Source organism: Pantherophis guttatus, chromosome 3, assembly GCF_059756535.1.
Source record: "Pantherophis guttatus breed Tessera chromosome 3, ASM5975653v1, whole genome shotgun sequence".
NCBI classification, from domain to species: domain Eukaryota; kingdom Metazoa; phylum Chordata; class Lepidosauria; order Squamata; family Colubridae; genus Pantherophis; species Pantherophis guttatus.
In genome coordinates, this window is record NC_142065.1 from 85,250,785 (window position 1) to 85,274,373 (window position 23,589).

The window sequence follows — 23,589 nt, forward strand, 5'->3', positions numbered from 1 at the left end:
CTTCTCCCACGTAAAATTGGAAGTGTCTTGGCGACGTTTCGACAAAGTCTCATTCGTCATCTTCAGGCTGGTGTTCTCGGCTTCGTGCTTCCAGGAGCAATTTGCTCCTGGAAGCACGAATCCTGAAGATGACGAATGAGACTTCGTCGAAACGTCGCCAAGACACTTCCAATTTTACGTGGGAGAAGACCCGAATAACCAAAGGCCTACATACAAACACCCACGAAAACCTGAGAAAACACACACACACACACACACACACACACACACACACACACACATATATATATATGAATATATACATATATACATATGCAAGTCTTGGTGTATTTGGGTATTTTCCCGTGTAAGATTGAGAGTATCACGGGAAAATACCCAAATACACCAAGACTTGCATACCTGTACCCGTGAAAATCTACGAAAACATATATACATATACGTATACATATACAGTATGTATACAAATACATAGCGAAGAGGAATTGTCTTGGGCCACATATAAAATACATTATATATTATACACACACACACACTATAATGTATTTTATATGCGGTCCAAGACAATTCCTCTTCACTAAATGCAGCTTAGGCAAGCCAAAAGGTTGGACATCCATGGTCTAAATATTGTAAATAAATAAATGGGAATTTGGAACCTTAATTTGTGAGGTTCATTCTATTTCCATGGTACAGAGCAAGCATTTAAACATATAACTATACATTTGTGGTTTTAAATGCTATAATTCCTACAAGTCTATATTACATCATTTTGATAAATATGGAATCTCCAGGGGTACATCTGCAAAGTACTTCGGGAAAAGAAGGAAGAAGCAGCTGCAAGTCAGAGTGGTTCAAATACAATCTCCCTGAAACTAAAGATAGGTTTGCCCTACATACTGTATATCAAATAAATACAGCTGCATTCTTTATGTGATGTAGATCTGTCCTCTTTCAATCAGAACTGAGACTTTTATTCCATACTAGCAAACTATGTTTGCTCTATTATTGCAGCACAACTCTAAATATATACAATACAAACACTTTCTTCAGTCAGCCTCCCACTTATAAAGAGAAAAGTTACTTGAAACTGGGACAGGAATTGATCCTTATTTCACAGAAACTGGACAATAATACACCAGGTAAATAAATAATATCTCATCTTCCTGTCAGTCTCCACTCTGGACTTCAAATTGTCAGCTTTAAGTTGATGATATAAAAATGGTGCCATGTCAGGTTCTCAGCACAATCAGGGTGACCTTACACTATTTATTTTCTGTGTTTATATCCCACATTTCCTCCAATGAGTTAGCAGGAGAACGTATAAAACTGCCTTCCACTTTCCATTATATCCTTATGAAAACATTATGAGGTATCCTACATATTAACCAATACAATATCTACCATTTTCTGGACAATTAACCTAAAGAACAACACAAAAACAACAAGGTTGAGCTATAGCGATAGATCCAATAGCTGAGGTATAGTGACAGGTCCAATATTGTCACTGAAATATATCATCCTTTCTTATAACAAATCAGACCACTGATCCATTTAAACCAAATTGTGCAGTTTGATTGACAGTGACTTACCAGGTTTTCAGGAAGGAATTTTTACAGCCTCACCTGGATGTGTCAGGGAGGGAACACAGGACTTTCTCTCTGCAATGCGGCTCTTGTACAACTGGGCTGCAACTCTTCACTTTTCAAAAAACGTATATCCGAGTAAGAGTTGGGCTTGGATTTCTCCACAACTGTCTCGATTCTCTAATCACAGTTTCATTGGTCTTTCAGTTTTCTGAGTGTTTTGAAAATACATTCTGATGATCAAGTGAATGAATGAAGACCAGCATGTAAATGACTTGGCACTGTTTATATTCTTCTGAAATCAAGGGTCTTTTGGAATTACAAATAGCACCATAAATACAGCATAACATAAATAGGTGAGCAGTAATCATTGCAATAACATAATCAATTTTATTGGCGAGAGCCAGCTGCAAATTCATCTGAAACTATATTTGTCATGAAAAGAACTAGCAGTTTTTTAAATGTCATGTGGCTAATTTCAATCCAATATGTAAAACTAAACTAGGATTTAAGATTTGGTTATTGGACTTTGTAACAGCAACACTTGGCAAGCCAGGAGAGAAATGAATAATCTCCCAGCACCTTACAAGAATATATTTTGGTGCCACATCACTTCCCATAAAAACACAGTGATTGCTAGAACCAAAATATGGCAGACTAATTGGAATACCACCACTAACTTCTTTTTCTTTTTCTTTATTTAAATAGGCTGCTTATATTTTAAGAATACAGTGAAATGGTTACTCTACAAACAGAATATTGTGATTCATTAAATAGCTTAGGCCATGAGTTTGAAGCTGTTTCTCAAATGACAGCTATTATGCTGGGGCAAAAGGACAAACAAAAGTCATCACAATCTTTCTGTTCTCTTTTCCAACAAGTGAAAAGTGAAATTTGGAAAAGTGAAAACAAAATTCCAAGAAAAGTGAAAATTCCAAATTTTCCCCAGTAGTAGGAATTAAAAAAAGCTGGCAAAGACATTCTCTGATTGAAAGCCTCAGCTGTCTTTCTCCTATTCTTTCTCCTTAGTATTTTCCTTTCACGGGGATCTTCTCTTTGAAATGTACAAATGTATACCAGCTTAGAATTGATAGAGTACTGAATACCATGAAAAACTGTGAAAATAACCAAGCCACCGAGACAGGCCTCAGCCCATTGATTTTAGACTAGAGCTGCTTTATTTTAGAGACAGTTTGATGCCAGTGTCTGAAGAAGATACATCCCCTCACCTACAAGTCAGTTAAATTCCTATGTTAATCTAGTTGCTAGAGAAGTAAAACAAGTTGTTCCTATTTTTCTTTCTCTCAAAACACCGTGACTTGCCAAAACAGGGTGTTCATGAGTCTATTGCTGCCCACAAGTCCAGGCTTTTAAAAAGGTGCAAAAATTAATATGCATTTGATAACTTGGCAAAAAAATATCAGCTTACACTTAGGAAAATTGCATTTTAAAAAGCAAGCAAACTGGGACTTTACTGTGTTTAAATAAAGCAGATAGAAGGGACATTGGATTTACACACATACATATACATACAATCAGGTTGTTGCATAGAAATATAAAGTGCCTAGAAACCAGTGGTGGGTTGCCCCCGGTTCGCACCGGTTCGCAGCAGTTCTATAGAACTGGTAGTAAAACCGGTGGGAAGCTCCGCCCACCGACCCCGACGTCATCAGAACACTTCTGCAACGGCCCAGTTGCGAACCGGTAGTAAAGGTAAGTAGAACCCACCCCTGCTAGAAACATACATTAAGTTGTGGAAAAATCCACACAAAGCCAGTATAGATTTTCTAGATGTTAGAAAATCTTAGAAAAGGAATGAAAAAGAGAATGTAAAGCCATGAGGCCAGACACCATCTGAATTTCATCAACCTGCACATATCTAAGCTCAACCATGTTGGATACACATGCTTATTATGCCACCCAACGATAGCTTTAAAAAGTAGGCATTATTTCTCACCCTAATTATTTTACAGGATTGTTGTAAGAACAAAATGGATGAAAAATAAACTGAGCATGCCATTCTGAATTATTGTTGAGAAAGGTAAAAATAAGCCTCTTGAAGTTCAAGGAGAAATTTATCCACGTCTTATAGTCCTGGTCAGGGGTGAAATGCTACCGGTTTGGATTGGTTCGGCCGAACCAGTAGCAGCGGTGGTGGGTGGTTCAGAGAACTGGTAGCGGCGGCAGTGTGAGGTTCCGCCCACCCGCCTGGTCATCGTTACTTCCTGGTTTTAACCAGGAAGTAATCTTTTTTTTTACCCTCTGCACATGCACATGCGCAGAAGGTCCAAAATCGCGTGTGGGGTGCACAATTCCGAACTAGTAGGGAAGGTAAGTAGATTTCACCCCTGGTCCTGATATTGTTTAAATGTCAGAAAAAAATGTTTGCATTGTTTCATTTGGGTGGGAGGAGAGAACATCAGAATGGGGGGTAGGATACCTTTTCCTCTCTGATTTACAATGTATTGGGTTACTGATGATATTATATTGGTATGAGGGAATAACCTTGGGAGTCAGGAGGGAGAGCTGCAGACTAGACAAGTAACATATAAAAAATATCTTAGCTCACAGAAGGAGGGAGGATGTAGGCAAAGTTTCAGAAGGAACCCTCCCTAGATTTCTGGAAAGTAAAAGGAGAAGAGGGAAGAAATACTTTCAGTCTTGCAAGATTTTCTTAATATCTTACAACAGGGGTCCCCAACCCTCAGGCCGCGGCTCACTACCAGACTATGAGCTGTTCGGAACAAGGCCATGGAAGTGGTGAGCGAGTGCACACACACGCATGCATCCCCATTTGCGTGAGTAGCACGTGTGTGCGTGTGCGCACAGTCACACAAATGAAGCTGTGCGAGTGTGCACACTTGCCTGTTGCTCACGCAGCACCAACCCTTCTCCGACCACTACCCCTGCCACCAGTCCACAAAGCCAGAATGGTTGAGGAACTCTGCCTTACAATATATGACCTAGATTGTAGTTCTTGTCTGGATTACTTCACAGAGCAAACAAGTTAATTTAGCATCCATGCACATTTTGGTATGATAGACAACACAATTAAACAGTGTGATATACAATAGTGAATGTGAAGCATGCAGCTGCTTTGCTCCCCACTCCCCATCCTCCCACAAGCTCATAGAGACCCAAACCTTGTTTTAGGCCATAAGGTGGAGGAAGCTTTTTCTGTCTTCTTATACTCAATGAATCAGGGAGACATTTGCCTGAGGTGCTTCCAAATGTTATCTTGTTGTTCTGGACTGTGTTCGACACTGATGGCTATCTAGAACCTACAATTGGTACAAATCTGAGTACAATGCAGCATTTGTCATACCCAGAAAGCACTTTGGAATGGGATCTAGTCACCTGAAAGACTGGCAACCCCAGTCAGAACTGTTTTCTTGGTATATTTAGCCAGGTTAGGGCCACTCTCTGAGGAGGAGATAGCAACAGCAATAGCACTTAGACTTATATACCGCTTTACAGTGCTTTATAGCCCTCTCTAAGTGGTTTACAGAGTCAGCATATTGCCCCCAACAATTTGGGTCCTCATTTTACCCACCTCGGAAAGATGGAAGCCTGAGTCAACCTTGAGCCTGGTGAGATTTGAACTGCCAGATTGCAGGCACTCAGCAGAAGTAGCCTGCAGTACTGCACTCTAACCACTGCACCACTGCAGCTCAAGAATATGCTGCGTATAATTTTGTAAACCTCCAGGAGTTTTCAGAAGTTGGTGTTAGAGAAATAATTTGCTAGCTGAGGCTGAGGGTGTTATTATTCCCATTAAATCGGAGTGCTTAATCATGGCTAAATGATTTTGGTGCTTAATCATGGCTAAATGTTTTTGGAATGGGTGGAAAAAGTCCAGCAAGCCAGCTTCTCCATAAACAACAATCAATTTAAACAAATCATTAACCATTTGATTCCTAGTATGTCATAAAACCTGCTGTTTGGGGCAGTTGCCTAAACCTAGATTTACCTTGGCTGAGGCCTGGTCTCGATTGCCTTGCAGTTGGTGTGGGGGATAGAATTAGGGTCACCTTTATACAAGCCATCTTCCTTTTTCAGTGCAGTTTCTGAAGGGAAGGTTCCTGAACTTTCTGCGATTTTAACATTTCTGCCAGATGAAGGCAACCTGCTTAAGTGTCTCCTCCTCCTTCCATCTCTTGTCCTCTCTGCATTTGCAAAACGCTCAGGCACACATCACTCAGTGGGGGACTGTCCTTATGATTCATTGGCTTTGGCTTCCTACCGAGTTTACAGGATGTCAACTAGCCCCATACAGTTCTGTATCCATTACAGGCCAGGACAGGCAAAAGGGCTTCTCCTGAAGGCAAGCACCTCACTGGTAATTGCTCCCCATCTCTTTGCTCACTTGACAGTCTCTCACACACATACACACATATACACGGACACAAAAAGCAATCAAACAAAGCAACAGCCCCAGCATGGGCAACTCTTTGCATGCAGGCACGGCATGATGTGTAAAAATGATCAAACCTGTCTAAGTTAAATAAGGGAAGGTGCGTTTAGAGCAAAGCTCCTTTGGACAAGTGGTTCAATAACTAGTTTACTGGGACCAAAGCCCATGGCTAATGAGAGAATAAAGAATTATTCTTGTCAAGTGGGATAAAGCTGGTGCCCCAGTTTGGTGCTAAATAATTACATTCATTACGTTTCAAACAACCCTGCCAGTGGTCTTTTGCACTAGTAAATTCATTAACAAAGCTAATAGGCAACCTTCTATAGGGGTAAATTTAAACTGAGAGCAAAAACAGGGAAACTGCAACACAGAACCGGGACAGCCACAGCCAGTTTGCAGGATAATTGAATTTATTGTCTCATCAGTTTTAAGGGCTTCCTTCTCCTGGGCCTGAAACAAGAGGAAGGGAAGCCAAAGGACATTCAGACAATTAGATTTCTGGTTATTTCTCCACACTTTTCTCAAGCTACCTATCCCGAATGGTGAAAGGGTGGTGAAGACTGTCAAAGTCACAAATGTTGCAAGGAATCAAACATACAGGGGGGAAAAAAACCATTTGCCAAACGTGTTAAATTAGTCTCAGTTTGTGACACAAAATTAGCCACAAAGGGACATCTTCGAACCAGAGAGCTAATTATGGAAGGGGAGAGGGAATGGTAGAAACAAATCCAGGACAGAACCCATAAATTCTGTTAGCCTGGCTCTTAAAAGCTCACCTTTCATTTGTTGCTTTAAGAACAAAGCTTCCCCCCTCAATTCTGCTGTACCCTCTTGGGTAATGGGCATTTTATGATCTTCATGTTTTCTGTAAAAAGCTCTGGTCCTCTGAAGGTTGATGTCAAAGAGCCTCTTAAGGGAAAGAGTTTCAGTCCTCTATGCTAGGATTATGTCAAATTTGTCAATCTTTTTCTTTTTAAATAGCAATATAAAAATATTCTGGGTCAGAAATACAATAGACTAGGAGATTCTCCATTATTATTGCCACTACTATCATTTACACTGGGAATACAAATTCTATAGTGGTTCTATAGAGTTCTATAGGCTGTATAGTCTATAGAGCCCATACATAGGCATGTTTACCTGTTTAGTCTATGGAGTCCTGGTGGGGCAGTGGTTAGAATGCAGTATTGCAGGCCAACTCTGCCCACAGCCTGGAGTTCGATCCTGACCAGTTCAAGGTTAACTCAGCCTTCCATCCTTCCAAGGTCGGTAAAATGACGACCCAGATTATTGGGGACAATAAACTGATATTGGGGGCAATAAGCTGACATTGTAAACCTCTTCGAGAGTGCTGTAAAACACAATGATGCACTATATAAGTCTAAGTGCTATTGCTATAATGCATTCTAAATGAAAGCTGGGGGGGGTGGAAGGTATGTTATCCACATACAGTATAGCCCTGAAGTCTGTATGGGAATATTTACATATACCTTCTTAATGCTAAGATAAATGGGACTGAATTAATTCCAGTGCTGATCCTGCAGTCAATAATTCCATTTCCAACATACAGAGAGAAAGAGGGAGGGAGGGAGGGAGAATAAGTAGTGAAAGGACAGCAGAAAGGTCAGTTCAGCTATGAATATCATAGGGAATTATATCAGAGGCCTTTCACATGTAAGAAGCTCACCGCTGGGGAAGAAGTTGAAAGAAGGCCCACGAGCTATGCCCTTTGGCTTTATTTCATCCTGATCTTTTCCTGAAGAGATTTAGTCAGTGAAATAACCCGCGATAGCATCCTAGTCAAAGGATGTTCTACTGAACACAAGAGCACCAGATAGAGAGCTGAGATCTTGACTTTTTTTCTACGTCCTAAACTGCTGAAAGGTTTTGCAATGAGCTATTCAACAGCATTACGTGACATTTTTATAAGAGGTGAAGGTTTTTGAGGCAGTGGACATGTTCTAAAGATGTTAGTTTAAGGACACTGACTTTGGAATAATTTCTATTTTATTACCTTGCAAGCACCCCCTGGTTTTCTTCCTAATAAAACATCTTCCATTAACTACGTAATTTTCTTTTAATAAAGATGAGATTAAAATTCAGACATGCTCAAGTGGACTTCTTCTGCCTCGATTCTCCTTTTTGCCTTCCCAACCCAAAGGGGGAAAAAATGCTTCATTTTGGATCAGGAAGACAAGTAACAGAGCTTGACTTTCCTACTGGAAAATGAAACTAGTAACATCGTTGACTCTCAGGCGAAGAGAAGTCAAAATACAATTCTTGGGATCCAGGAAAAAGGTTCACACCATTTGTCATTCTGGAGTAGCCTTTCCCCAATCTGGGCATCATCCAGCTATGTGAATTTCAATTCTCAGCAAAGCTAAGGTCTCTTAGGGGTGTCCAAGCTTCGCAACTTGTAGCCTTCAACTCCCAGAATTCCCCAGCAAACATAGCTGGTTGAGGAATTCTGTGAGTTGCAGTCCATAGGTCTTAAAGTTGTCAATGTTGAATACTCATGCTGTAAGGTCTCTTCCCCAGTTTGGACTATGCCTACATTGGGGAAAGCTGTTTCTGTAGGGCTGGGAAACTTTCCTGAACAAGGTGAAATATGCAGCCAGGAACTGCACATAAATTGAGAAAACTGTACATCCTACTGATATGTTTTTTTTCACCAAACAACTTTAAAAAAGTAATTCCCAAACAAAGATATCATCAGTGTACACACTTGTAAAATATCTTCCTATGGAAATTGTGTATTTAGCTACTCTCTTTCACCTTGGCCTTGGCCTTTCACCTTAGGATTGAATGTTAGGTAAATCTTTAGGTAAATTGAAGTAAATCTGGCATCATTTTTTTCTGGTGATGGAATCAGAAAATGTATGGTTTTTCCCTCTCCCCTGCCTTGCCTTTGCATGTTCCCAAACCTACTCTTGTGGGTCAGATGACCCTCCAAACAGTTCTATAGGTGATGGAATAGGGAGCAGAGTAGAGAAATTCTTATCATGCTTCTGAAATATTGTATTTCATCCTAACATTAATGAGATGCCACTACTAAGCAAATAAAAACAATAGAATCAACAGCCAGTGTAAGTAAAAGCACACCTTCGAGGCAAATAGCATTAGTTTTGAGTCCCTGTTTTGGATTATAACACATTCTGTAAATAGAACAATATAAAAGCAAAATGTGATTACTAAAAAAGACTGTTCAATGAGATTATTTACAGAAACACTGCAGTTATTATGCAGTCCAACTTATGTGAATAAACAGGGCGCTGTTCCTTCATATGCTGTGGCTTTGTTTTTTAGTAAAAGTGTAAAGTTAAAGGATGTTAAGGATCTAGCTAAAAGTCTCAAGCCACCCATTAGAGTTGAAATGAATAAGTTGTATCACTCCAAGCTCTCTGCATTGACAACCTGCCAAAACATTTATAGTTTCATTGTTCATTAATAGGTCCACACCAATATTTTGGAAACAGTCACCTTTTCCATAAAGGAACTGCTTTTAAATTATCTGATGCATTGGGTGTTACCTGATTTAATGTATATGTTAACAGTGGTGAATGGTGGATAGCGTCATTGTCTACATGTATGTAGACACGTTTCAATTTGTAAAGTCTATTTTGTTGATGATGGACTTTGTGTGAACAAAAACATCTTATTGACTCACATTAAGTAGATAAGAGATTCTGATGTCCAACAGTTTTACAGTAAAAACACATTTCAACTCTTTCATTCTGCAGATGCTTATAATATCTTCACTGCTTCAGGACAGTTGGGTTTGGCAGCTGGGCTCATCTGAATATCATAGAAGGCACTTTTTCTGTATGCTAAAATTCTGCAGAGTTCTGGTCTGGTCATTTCTCCTTTGGCATGAATTCTTGTTTCATCTCACTTTGTGAGTTTTGGTCTAAAAAATTTAGCTCCTCTCATCCCTTCCTAGAAGTGAGAATAGCATTCCTACGTGGGCCATTTAAATGCAAAAAAAAAAAAAAAAAGGAAAGTTCTTTATGATTTTACACCTTCCCCAAAAGCAACCATTCAGACAGTGATGATGGCTTTGCAAATTCCTGACAAACACACATAACAATAGCTAAGATGTGGCTATGAGGACACAACACTGATTGAAGATGTTTTTTTTTAATCTGCGATAGTGATAGTGATATCAGCTGCTGTAGGCAACAGCATCCCTTAAGGATTTGAATGGACCCAAATTTGTCAGCCTTTTATAAGACCTGGCTGTTCCCTCTGAAGGAAGATGAGCTTTGTTACTATTGATGGTTAATAGATAACAGTCTATCCTTGGGTGTTTGCAGTTTATGTTTGGGAGATTTCAATGTTTTTAATCCTGTAAACTGTCCAGTGCCACTTGTGTGAGTTGTGTATATGTATGTAGCAAGTATGTATGTCAGTAGCCGGAAACAGAGCAATGTAGAAGGAATTTTCACACGTGTACCTCCCTCTCTGAAATCTCTTCATCAGTCACTTAAGGAAGAAAGTTAAGAGGACTCTGAAGCAAATGGAGGTGGAGCAACATGGACATTTCAGGTTGGTCTCAGTAGGCAAAGAACTACTATTGCTTCACAAAGCCATTTCAAGATGGTGCTTTACTTGAAGTTTCATCCAAGTTCTTTAGAAGCTTTTCACAGCTCTACTTTAAAAAAAAACTTTAGTTAATTAATTAGATTCAGTTCAGTGGAGTGTAATTCTTCCACTGGTTGACAGTACAGCATGTGCCCTATTGACTCTGCTAAAAATAATTGTCAAATATAATTGCAGTTAAGTTTTTCCCCCTGAGTTCAACCTATTGAAGGTTTCACTAAAGAGACAAACTCTCCATGGACATTGAGCAAGTCTCCAATGTGGAACATTTCTCTCGTGCATTGGAAATCTTCCCCCACTCCCCCTACTCTCCTCTTTTCACCTCCTGGCTAAAAAATTGATTATTTATTACCAGCTTTCTTGTTTTCAATGTATTAAGCTGTTTGTTATAGCTTTTTATGTATTGATTTGCTTTATATCCCATTTTAAGGTCAGGATCTCAAAGTGTTGTATATAGTGGTCCCACAAGAACAGCCTTGTCAGGGGACTGTCAATAATTTTATTAACATTTTACAAAGCATACACATTAAAAAAACAACAACATAAACTAACAATTAAGGGAAATTATAAAAAAAAATAAGCAGAGGACACGAAAGTGTGAAAAAATATAAAGAAAAAGAAAGGAAAACATAAATAAATATGAGTGTCTTTGGGCCAATCCCTCTCCCTCGACCCACCCCATCTCAGAGGTTGTTGTTGTGAGGAAAATAAGTGGTGGGTTTATACACCACCTTGTATTGTGCAAAAATAAAGGTAGGCTACGCATCTAATAATAACTTATTATATTAAATAAAAATAAACATTAGTGTAGCTAGAAACTAAGAAACTACCATATTTTTTGGAGTATAAGACGCACCGGAGTATAAGATGCAGCTTAGTTTTTGGGGAGGAAAATAGGGGGGGGGAATCTGCCTACCAGGTATTCATCTGGCTAGCATCCTTAGTCTGGTCAGCTTCAGCACATTAGTTTGCTGGTTTTTTATTCCCTGCTTGGGGATAAAAAACAGCTTCTAAGGCACAGCTGAGAGGAAGCAGCAATGAGAAAAGCAGGCAAAGCACGGGGAGATCGCTTCACTCGGCTAGCGCCTAGTTAGGGCTGAGAAAAAGCTTCTAAAGATCAGCTTAAAGTCGGAGCAAGCATGGAGATCGCTTCACTCACTAGCGCCTTGTTAAAGCACAGTGAAGAGTTGAGGGAGCAGGCAAAGCTGGGAAGATCGCTTCACTTGCTAGCGCCTCATTAGCACCTCGTTAGGGCTGAAAAAAAGCTTCAAAAAAGCTACATTCGGAGTATAAGACGCACCCAAATTTTCAGCCTCTTTTAGGATAGAAAAAGGTGCATCTTATACTCTGAAAAATATGGTACTCCTGCCTTATGCTTGAAAGCTGGCTGGATGACTGTTGGCCAGTCATTCTCTCTCAGCCCAGTTCACCTCAAAAGGTTGCTGTTGTTGTGAGGAAAATAGGAGGAAGAAGGGCTATTATGGTATATTGACTGCCTTGAATTGTTTATAACAATTATAAATTGTTATAATAAAAAGAGATACAAATAAAATAAATAGGACATCCACTAAAAAAATCAAAACCCTGCTTTTTTTAACAGGTTAAAAAAAGAGGCTGGACTTCAGTTGTGTGGTTACAGTTGCCATATTGGCTTTTTTTTAATGCCTTGCTGTAGATATATGATCTAATAGATAGATACATGACTGGAATATCTTTTACATCAGGCAAAATTTACCATAACCCAGATAGGGTCCTTTCAGTTCAAAAAGTAAAGCTAGACTTGCAGAATTGTACAGAACATAACTCTAATACATTTCCATTATCTTATAGCTATAACACTCAAAATCTTTATAGTTAGTGGAAATAGATAATAAATGCATAATATGAAGGCCCAAGAACTGCCAAAGAAGTTTTAATTTAAAATTATCGAAGGAAAGAATAAGAAAAAAGAGAGAAGAAACATCAGGCGTTTGGAAACCAGCTCTAAGGATAATAGCTAATTGGTTGTTAACTAAAATAATTGTAGAATTTCCAAATCTACAGGTAGATCTCAATTTACGATGACAATTGAGCCCCAAATTTCTGTTGCTGAGACATTTGTTGAGTGAACTTTTCTTCATTTGATGACCTTTCTTGCCACAGTGTGCTAAGCGAATCACTGCAGTTATTGAGTTAGTAGCATAGTCGTTAAGTGAATCTGACTTGCCCATTGACTTTGCTTGTCAGAAGGTCACACAAGGGGATCACATGAACCCGGGACATTGCAACCATCATAAATATGAGTCAATTGCCAAACATCTGAATTTTGGTCACTTGATCATGGGGATACTACAATGGTTGTAAGTCACTTTTTCAATGCTGTTGTAAGTTCGAACCGTCACTAAATGAATTGTTGTAAATTGAAGATTACCTATATTCTTGAACGATGGGCTGTATGGTCAACCTGAAGAGGAAGATCCATATGCTTTATTTATAAACTTCTCAGAGGCATCTGGCTAAACCATTGTTGTTAATAAATTTCTAAACTAAATGGACCTCTGGCTTGATCTGGCGGAATTATTCTTACATGCTTATATAAGTAATTTCTAATACGCATCAGTGGGGATTTTCATTTGAAACCAGCAAGGCCAATTTCACCTCCAATTTGGCATAGAATGAAATTACATTTTTGCTCCCTAGAACATACATCTCTGGGCAGCCCCGGTCTATCTTCCAAAACCTCTGAATGCAGATGAAAATAGAGCTAATTGCATTTGCACAAAAGCACTTCTAGAGGTGTATGAACACATTCCCCTCTGTGCTTTTCTGCCACAGGAAGGAAAATATTGGAGCGGGTTTTTTAAGCCTACGTCTGGTGCCTTACCGACTACCTGCAAAGTGCGACTGAGAAATAAATCACCTCCCTGGCAGACAAATACTTGTGCTAATTGGGTGATCATTGGACAAAGAACATAAAGCATTTATTATAGAATGTGATGTTTTGTCAAAGCGAGGAACAGGTTGACTTCCCATTTTGTCGTGGTTTGCTTACAAAAAGAAAGGGGGGGGAAATGTGAATACAGCACCAAGGCGCAGTTGCCAAGAATATGATGACTTAATATTCCTTGTTGTGAAGGGAAGTGCAATTGTTGTTTACCACATTTATTGACAAGGAAAACCCAGAATCAATTTAGTTACCAGTGCACCAATTGTGTTTGTTAACGCCAGCTTTAAGATCAAATAGGACTCGACGGTTGTACATCGCGCAAGGTTTTCATTACCAGAGTGAACAAGATGCCTTTCCTGCTCATGGACTGATCTGCCATACAAGGGAAGAACAAAGTTGTGTCTACAAGAACAAGGCATGGCTTTGACGTATTGTATACACTGCCATGTGGCATACACAAACCATTCCCCTTGTTAGAGAAAAACAAGTAGTGATGTTTCCCAGTTTATCCAGTTAAAATCCTATAATGATTTACACACTTTATCCCTGGAAAAGGAAAGAACCCATCACATGCTAACCTCCTCTTTAATCTTCAAAGAATAATTATTAATCACCTTTCTTGAACTGGGGCCAGATGAGGCTTCCGAGTTTTATTTAGTGTTTACTTTAGAAATCCATCTTTTTTTGGCAAATCACGCAACTGCTTCCTTAGATCCCTGTTTGCAATTAGGTAATACAGCCAATAAGACACACATCCACAACCACCACAACTACACAATATTATACTGGCAACTATTTCACTAACTAGCATTCCTTTCCACCCAATTCCCCTTCCAGAGGAACTAAGTGAATGGCCCTACAGATACCCTTTTCTGTTACCCGGTTTTGCATAGACCAACTAACAGCTTTCAGGCCTGTTGCTTTTTTTTTTTTTCTTTTTTCTTTAATGAGCGAGCTTATTTATTTTTCAATGAACTCAGTGAATATTAGAGTAAGTGGATTTGTTTATCATTGGGAGCATGAAGAAAAACAGGCACGCCTCATAATCTTATCCGATGATGAATGATTTATCAGGCAGAACATGAATCTGTTTCTAACTGAGTCTATTTTCTTGTTTATGCTTGTAGAACAGATACAATTTAATGAAGAATATAAAGTACTTAAAAATCTGTCTACCATTAATAGTTTAATTAAACTGACATGTACTTCAAAAACCAGACAGAAACATTAATTTGGGTTATAAAAGGGCATGGCATTATTAAAGCACAATTAAAGGCAACGTTCGCTTACAATTAAGGCTACAACAATTTAATTATTTCACATGTGATTGGCACCCTGGGCTTCCTTCAACACCTGAAGGTGAGGGAGTTTTTCATGCCAGCCATAAAACTGCAATGTATTTCTGCAAAGGGCAGATTAACAGGCATGGAGCCTCTTAAATGAATCATATTCTCTGTCCTGCCATAGGAGAGTAACTGTCTTCTAAGCTCTCGAAAGATGTAAAGGCATTCATTCTGCACAGGGCAGACAAGAGAAAGTTACAGGAAAACTATGGCAGTCAAGTAATGTATTTATATATGTCCCAAGTTATTTCCTTGCTGCTGCTTAACTTAACTGGGATTCGTGCATCAGCAAATGATAAAGGAAAAAGTTGTTTTTCTTGCCAATATTGCATGGGATTTAAAATTAAACTGCAGTAAATTTAGTGTAACATACAAAAAGTCCATAAAATATGGGAATGGAACAAAAAAAACACAACCCCACACTTCTGATGTCTGCGGGGAGGGTCTGTGCACATAGGCTTACAAGAAAGAGCTATTGATTGTAATGACAGAATATTTAAAGAAGTTCTTCAGTACATAATATGCAAACCATGTTGCATATTATCCATATTGCAAACCAAGTTCAAAGCCACCCCAATTGTGGGTTTACCTTAGAGCTGCTATATTGGGGCTGCAAAACTCCAGATAACCACTAGATGACCATTAAAGTAGGATGATCAGTAGATGACAGCAAAGAGATACATAACCTGTTTTTCAATGTTGTCTAGATTCTTGCTGCCTAATTTAATAGACCTACCTACTATAATAATCTCACTGCCAGCCATCTTTCCTTACCTGATCCTCCTTTCTAAGTAAAGTTGATGTAGCATAGAAAAAAAACCAATGAATAAGCTTACAGATTGTGCTAAGCCCCTATGTGTTTAGCCATGATTTGATAATTATATCACAATTGATTGATTTAATACATCATGCCAATCATAAACTACATCATTACAATGTAGGCTTGACATACGATGCTAAGCTATAAATAAGCGAAACACTGTACGGTTTTATTGAACTCAACCATCAAGAAGTATTTAAATATATATATATTGCATGCATCCTGATAACACTTCTGAGTGTTCTGTAGCATCTATAGTTTAAGGCTAACGTCATCAAACTTTTGGATTTCATAGATACTTTGGGAACTTTGAGAGCATATGAAGGGCATTCTCTTCTGCTGCCTGCCTCTTGTCCTTTCACAAGATGCTTTTAGCAAACTTTGCTCCTTTTGTGGACAAATGGAACGCTAGTTGTCATCATCATCATCGCCTCCTCCTCCTCCTCCATCTCCTCTTCCTTCTTTCCCTTCCCCTTCCATTTCAGAGATTTCAGTTTGTTTTTCAACTGAATTGTGCAGTTCCTGTTTATTTTAAAGGTGGGGGGAAATCTGAACTGATTTATCCTGGTCTGATTATTTTCTCTCTCAAAAAAACTGGCATTTTAACAGGTGCCTATAGACTTTCATATCCACTGTACATCTGTATTATGGGCATTGCATTGGTTAACAGTGGGCTTTAGATATAATTCAAAATGCTTGGGTCAAAGTATTTATGGCTATATGACTTGGTATCTAGAGATTTACAAGGTCTTCTTCATGTGGGAGTAAGAGAAAAGACCCATCCAAGTAAATAAATTCTATCAAAATCTGTTAATAGTCCTTCAGTTTTGTGAAGTAAAAGGGGAGGGGGGGGGAGACTGCAAGCAAAGTTTCTCCATTATAGCCAAAATATTGTTTAATATATAATATATAATGAGAAATGGCCTTCCTCTTGGAATTAGGCTGGACTCTTAATGCTGCACAGATTGAATTGTCCTGGGGGGATATTTTGAAAGTGAGAACTGTCACCATTCTGCTCATTGCTTATCTGAACTATTTATATTTTACTGTGCCATTTCATCTTGATTGTATTGTCCTTGAGTATTTTTTTTCCTATATTGTTCACTGCTAGGTGTTGTTTGAAGTCCAGTAGTATGAAAATGCAATAAATAAATGAATAAATAAAATTGATGTGGAGATGTTATCACCAACAGGAAATTTGACACTGGATATCATCTCTGTGCTGATGTTCTAAGTCTTTCTCATCAAAGGGCTCACCAGAAGCTGTGAAAATGCAGCTGTCTGGAAAAAAAAAGTAATAGGCAAAAATTTGGCTTATAAACTAAAACTGGAACCCAATAAGATGAACGTTAATTCATGAATGATAGTTCCAACATCCAGGAAATGGATAGATTTTTTTTTAATGGATGAGAGCAGCTTGAGAGTAGTCATCAAATTGCCCCAGGTACAATTTGTCTGTTACTTAAAGCATCAAGTAATCATATGATCCAGAATCCCTGTAGCTAGCTTCATTCCTCCTCCTGGTATTATTTTTTTTCTGAGATGAATAGTTTGTTTATAGCATGTCCGTATGAATTAATAACTTCTCAGCTAGATCACTGTTGCAATTACATTCTAATGATTTGGGGCATCATTATACCCAATATCAATATATACAGTATATAGCTGCTTAAGATTTCAGAACAGCATTGTGGCCTAGAGGTGGAGCTTTTGCCTCATGATCAGGAGACTGTGAGTTCAATCCTAGGTAGCAGCAGATATTTCTGTCTCTGAGCATAATGAGTAATTGTCTGCTGTGAACTTCACATAGGCATCAGGAAGGGCATCCAGCCAGTAAACACTTGAGTTCCATTCAGCCACCCTGATTCCACCCATTAAAAGGAAAAAAAAAATAGCTGCTTAAAATAGGTGATTCTTTGCATTCCAGAATTAACAGCAGCACATTGTACAAGCATATGGGTAAGGCCTCCTTTACAATGGCACCTTAATTTTGGAATTCTTTTTTTCTGAACACTTACTGTTAACTTTTTGATATCTTATGAAATTATTTTTACAACCACAACAAACAAGTTCTGTTCTTTCCATCTCATTTAATGAGCCTGTGGATTGTGCCATAATCCAAGGGGTTGCAAATGCAAATCCTCTCATCAATCCCACACAAATTCACTCTGCACTTTTCCAGGGAAAGTAGTAGAAGAAGAAGAAAGACCAAACAAAGTGCCAAAGCTAGAAAGAAAATCCTTACTAATTCCTGGCCTTCACTTCCCTTAAAAGGAGAGTTTTGCATTTGTTCAAGGCATTTGTTTACAGCAGCAGAAAACCATCTTGTTTGTTCTACACTTGAGATGAAAGAAAGGCAAAACCTGATTCTCCAGCCACTTGGAGCAGGAACCTCTTAGCATTTTCTTGTGAGGCGTTGCTGCTTTGTAGCTGCTAACAGGAGAGCATCAAAGCTGCCGTGGGGTCGTCTCTATATCTAAGAGACCTTGGTGTGTTTCAGCTGGCTTTAGTATTGCCAGTATTTAGTATTGCCAGTATTTAGTATTTTTTAATAATGGCTACTCTTTTTGGGGGGGTGTTGATTGTTCTTAGTTTTTTTCCCCCTTTGGGATGACTGCCCTTAACTTATCTGATTGTATTCCTCTCCAAGAGCAGCTTTATCTGGCTGACTTGAAAAAGGTTTTACTTAATAAACGAATCAAATCGTTTTATTTTCTATTTTGGAACACAATTTACATACGATCCAAAGCAAAGAGAAAGGTAGCAAATTCTTTGCCTTCAATCTCTATCTTGTTTATGTAGCACACATTTCACTCGCAAATTGCTAGACACATCTCTAATCAGATGTTTTCATCTACAAAGCTCTGAGAAATTGAAATGCAGGTGTTTTATGAAATATATTGTACCGAATCAAAGGATGTAAGTTGCATCTCTGCGCTTCACAATATTTTGCCTGATAAAAAATAAGAGTCCACAGAAGGTTCTTCAAAGTAAGAAAAAAAGGTGGCATTTTAAAAAAAAAACACCTACAGGCCATCACTGATGTATGTTAAAACAGCCATGTATGAAAATTCTGATTAGATCTTTCTGGTTTCAGAAGTGCAATGAATATCACAATAGAAGATTATCAGGTGCTAATTAAAGCTCTCTTTTTTTTCTTTTCACTCCACAAAGCTCCAATGAAATGAAGTTGTGGCTTTTTTGGCAGAACAAATCTTTAGGCGAGAACCTCAGTTCTGTGTATCATTCCATCATCTAATCCTCTTTTGAAACACAGATATAAGCTATAGATGGCATGGCTATTATATTAATTTATTGGACTTGAAACACCTTGCTCGTTCCTTTATGCCATTAACATAGATTAGCCAGGGTTTGTTTTGCTTGGGTTTTTTTGCTTGCCACTATCTCTTTTTTCTAACAGTTTGTTTTTTCCATTCATATACTGTTTGATTTTCATTTTGAACATTTCCATACATTTTTCATACTATTTGCCTCCGTAGAAAGAACTGCATACATTCTCTTCAGCTCTCAATTCTATTTTTTTGTAATGTAGAGAAATGCGTATTTGTAAATTTTATAAAGAAAAGCAATTAAAGGGCAACGTTGTCGCTCTGTTTGGGAACTACTTTAGCTTTTCACTTTATCAGGAAAGAAGTAGGTACATCTATAAATCCCCACCCACAAACTAGCATTTCAGATTCCTGCGTATCCATCAAATTGATTTCCAACTAATTGACGCCTATGTGTTTCTGCGTTGTTTGCACTAGGTGTGTGGCACTAACAAAACTTGCAAGCAACACACTTTGTTGAGCTCTGGAACAAAAAGCTGAAACATTTTTATTAGCCATACAGATTTTAGAATGTAAAAACATTCTAAAACGGGTGTTCAGTTCTATAGAAAATTATTTTTGTCATATACCTTTTTGAAACATGCTCTGTTTTATGTGATCCCCCGTTGTTTTTTTCAGAATTAAAACTATTGAATTCAATCCAGCTTTAAAAATTTGACTATTTTATGAGTCAGGCCAACATTCAGATAGTTTTTCTTTTCTCAGCATTCTCATAAAAGCTCCAATATCATTGTACAACAGTTTTATTAAGGATTCCGAGCCAATAGAGCAAGATAGAAATTAGGGAGAACAAGGAGAAGAATGTGAATTGCATTAAGAGTGTGATGAATTTTGCCTGATAGTAGATCAACCAGACAAAATTTCCATTTCAGCACCAGCTCCTAGGCACTCAGGAGTGGTTAAAGGAATCAGAAAGAAGAAACACCTAGTTAGTTCTATTACAGAGACACGCAGAAATAAATATGAAAGCAAGGTAAGGAACTGTTTTCTACCAGACGAGAATATTAAAATTGATTATAGTTGTGTTCTGTGACTTGATCATGATTTTACAGAATCTCAGGAACTTTATATTTTATTTTTATTTATATATAAAATTTAGAAAATGCCCGTCTCATTGACATATGTTTTTGCATCACTAAAGCATGATTTAAAACCGAAACAGAAAATCTCAGGAGTAGACATCCACCTAAAATATTATGCTCTGCTTAGATCTGATTTCAGCCCAAACTTTAGGAGAAAAGGAAGAAAAGATTGGCTTAATCTTCTTCTTAGACCTATGGTCAGAAAGAGAGATCCTCTGTTTAGATCAGAATGGGGGACTTGCAACCCATCAAATGCTGTTGAATGTCAATTTGTGTTAATCCCAGGCAATTCAATTCTAATGGGATTTGTAATCTGAAATTATCGGATGAAACGCATATATCTATTTCCTAAGACTTGCCTATAGGGATGAAATTTGAGTATTTAGAACTCTTTAAACATGTTCTTTTAGTTGGACATTATTTCTAAGCACAACAGAATATTGTATGTATATTCAAAGACACAACATTTGCTGCCTTTGTTTTACAGCCCAAGCTTTAAAAAGAAAGAGAGAGAGAGAAAGAGAGACCTTGAACAAATTCTCCTGTAGTTCACTTTTTCAGACAAGCTCTCCAGAAATTAACAACACAGCTACAGGACACAAGTCTCAAATCTGGTGGAAGACATTTGCTTCATAAATTTATAGAATTAAGGCAGAAAATGGACTGGTTAAAATATGACATTATATTCATAGCTGCAAAATGATTGGATTCATGCCTCATCAAAATTACATTGTAGAAATTGAATGTAGTATGATTAGGCATTATTTTAGCCACTACATTACAATACAATTTAAAATAAAATGGCTCTTCATATCATACTGGTATCAGTGTTTTAAATAACAAAGGGGATCTATTTAAATAAAGGAAAGGATTAGCATTTAGTTTCAATCAGTATGAGCAATGCAGTACCAGTTGGTGTCTCAAAGATTCAGGATTTTATTAATATTCCAGAGATGCATTTGTGTTGCCTCTGGGTACACTGAAAAGCCACTTAAACTGCACTTAAAGCAGCACTACAGGATCAAATTGATGTGCATCAACCATTTACAATAAAACTTGATTATTATAAAGGCATACATATTTGCATAATTACATGTTTGATTTTTTTCCCCCTTTTACAATGCAGCATGCACTACAAAATGTTGCTTTCGTGTAGGAAGACCTCATCAGAAAGCACCATCTGCTGTGGCTCTCAATGCACTGCAATGTTTGAAAAATTCGGAAGGTAGCATTTGGAGAATCAAAAGGAAAACATGTGAGTTTTTGTCTGAACAGGAGGCCGGGTGCTGCTGGCTGGATGGTAGCGGGTTTGGGAGGAGGGGGCTGTTTGGGAGCGTGTGCTGTGTTGAAACAACATTCACTGAAGAGGGAAGAAGCAACATCTTTTACGCTAGCACAAAATATTTAGGCTTTGGCACTGGCGAGAGCATTTTGCATCAGAATATTTAATTGGCATTCTTGACATGATGGTGTAAGTGAGAGGGAGAAGAAAAGGAGATTTGCCATTAACCAGAGATGAAATGCAGGTTTTTGTTTTTGTTTTTTCCTTCTGGAGAATGTGGCAGGAAGGGATGATTTGATCAAACTCAGCCAAATCCTCTATTTTGTTTTAAATAAAAGCACAAGGGATAATATTCATATGAATAAAATTAACAATAAAACGAAATCAGAATTCCTCATGAATATTCACTTTGATTGTCACATTCTAGAAGGCAAAGTACAGTATGCTATAGACTTTATGAAAAACACAGAGGAGTAGAATAGTAGACCATGGCCATTTCATTCTGTTCCTCCTTTGGCATTCTTTCTTTAATGATTCTATTCCACTATTCTTTGATATTAGTGTAACTCTTGTCCTGCGGTGAGTTGTCCCATGGTGAGTTATTGTAGACTCTCCCCTGACAAGGATGGTCCCTACCTTATGGCTTTCTGAAGGCTAGGGGAAAAAAACCTGGGTCTTGATGGCCATTTGGAAGTCAAATGTCTATAATCTTGAAGCCAGAACTGTTTTTATAAGTATTTTTGTTGTTATTGATAATTCATCATGTCTTATATTTGTACACTGTCTGGAATTCTTTGATGAATATTAAGTCCATTGCTGGTGAATATAAGGCCTTTGGAGACTATATGTATAAGATCTTAGTCTTTCATTAAAATCTTATACACACATACAAACACATATATTTTCCTGTGAAATTTACTATTAACCACAATCTGACATGTTTAACCTCACCACAATTATATACTTCTGACTTTACTGTTTAATTATATTTAATCAAGACCTTAAAAAAATGCGCTGCAGAACAACTTCAGGACCCTTCATTAATACTTCTAGTTTAAAATCCTATATATAAAAAATAGGTTTTAAAAGTAGTATTCAAATTTAGGATCAACGTGTCTCCCTTTCTCTCTTTTCTTTTAATCTAGGCTGTCAGTTAATTTCATGCTGCATTTATATGTCTAAGTAACCCTGACAAAGATGTGGCATGGTTCCCTAAGATTTTCTTAAGAGATTTCAGCCTTTTGTCAGCCCAAATTGGTTTACTCAAAATTTATTGATCCCACTGAAATATAATCATCAATTTCGCCATGACTTCCAGTTGTCTGCATATGACCGCCCAATAGACTTGACGTTTTTGCGGCCTGACTCATTCCATCAAATACAGCAATCAACCAAGTGGCTGGAGGCAATGCAAAGGCATGTGGGAAAGATTTAAAAGATAATTAATATCACCTCAATAAGCACTTAAGCGTGTGGGACTTTCATTACGAGAAAATTGTTGGGGGGTGGGGGGTGGAATTGAGAATTGAGGTAAATGCCGAGAAAGCTAGAAATAGTAACGATGGCCATTCCTCAATGTTTGTGGAGCTGTGGAGATTTTATTGTATGTCATTTTAATTCATTCCATTTTTAAAAAATTTGGTCTGCAGAATTTGTCAGATCTTCTTTTGGATAACTGAATGAAAAGATGAGAGAAAGAAAAAACAAGTGCAGAGGTCTTCTTCAAGAATAGGGCATTCTTGGGGCCAGGTATAGAGTGAAGGCTTTCTATTTTTGGTGGGAAAACTTGAGAAAAGACCCTGTCATTTGATCCACCATTTCCGATGCACATGACTCGTTGCTCTGTCCTTCTTTGTGATCATAAATGTGGCCAGAGGAGAGAACTGGTAGCCCAGTGGAAATTTCTGTCATGTTATGACAGACCATTGCTTGCCATTATTTTTTGAATAAATACTTTTGCTGTAGAAAAATGTCTGAAAGCTCTCTCAAATCTTTGGGGGGTCATTTAAAAATTCAGGTCATTCAGAACTGGACTCGAAACAGAACTCTGTTCCAATTTCAAAGCCCCATGAATTTGTTACTTCGTTCCCACCAATATATCCCAGATGGCAGTAATACAAATCAGGCCATTCCTCTTTTTTCCAATAAAATTTAGAATTTGTTTTGTTTTTGCCTTCAGCAACAGCAACCATA

General features: G+C 38.0%; 1 long non-coding RNA gene across 1 annotated transcript in view; it reads left to right on the plus strand.

Moving 5' to 3' along the window:
- Positions 1-23,358, plus strand: part of LOC117677220 (uncharacterized) — a 51,904-nt gene extending 28,546 nt beyond the window's left edge. Inside the window, exons 2-4 of the long non-coding RNA XR_004594704.3 lie at positions 19,905-20,005; positions 21,241-21,369; positions 23,046-23,358. This is a non-coding gene — a long non-coding RNA (uncharacterized LOC117677220). The remainder of the gene's footprint in view (positions 1-19,904; positions 20,006-21,240; positions 21,370-23,045) is intronic.
- The last annotated feature ends 231 nt before the right edge of the window (positions 23,359-23,589 follow it).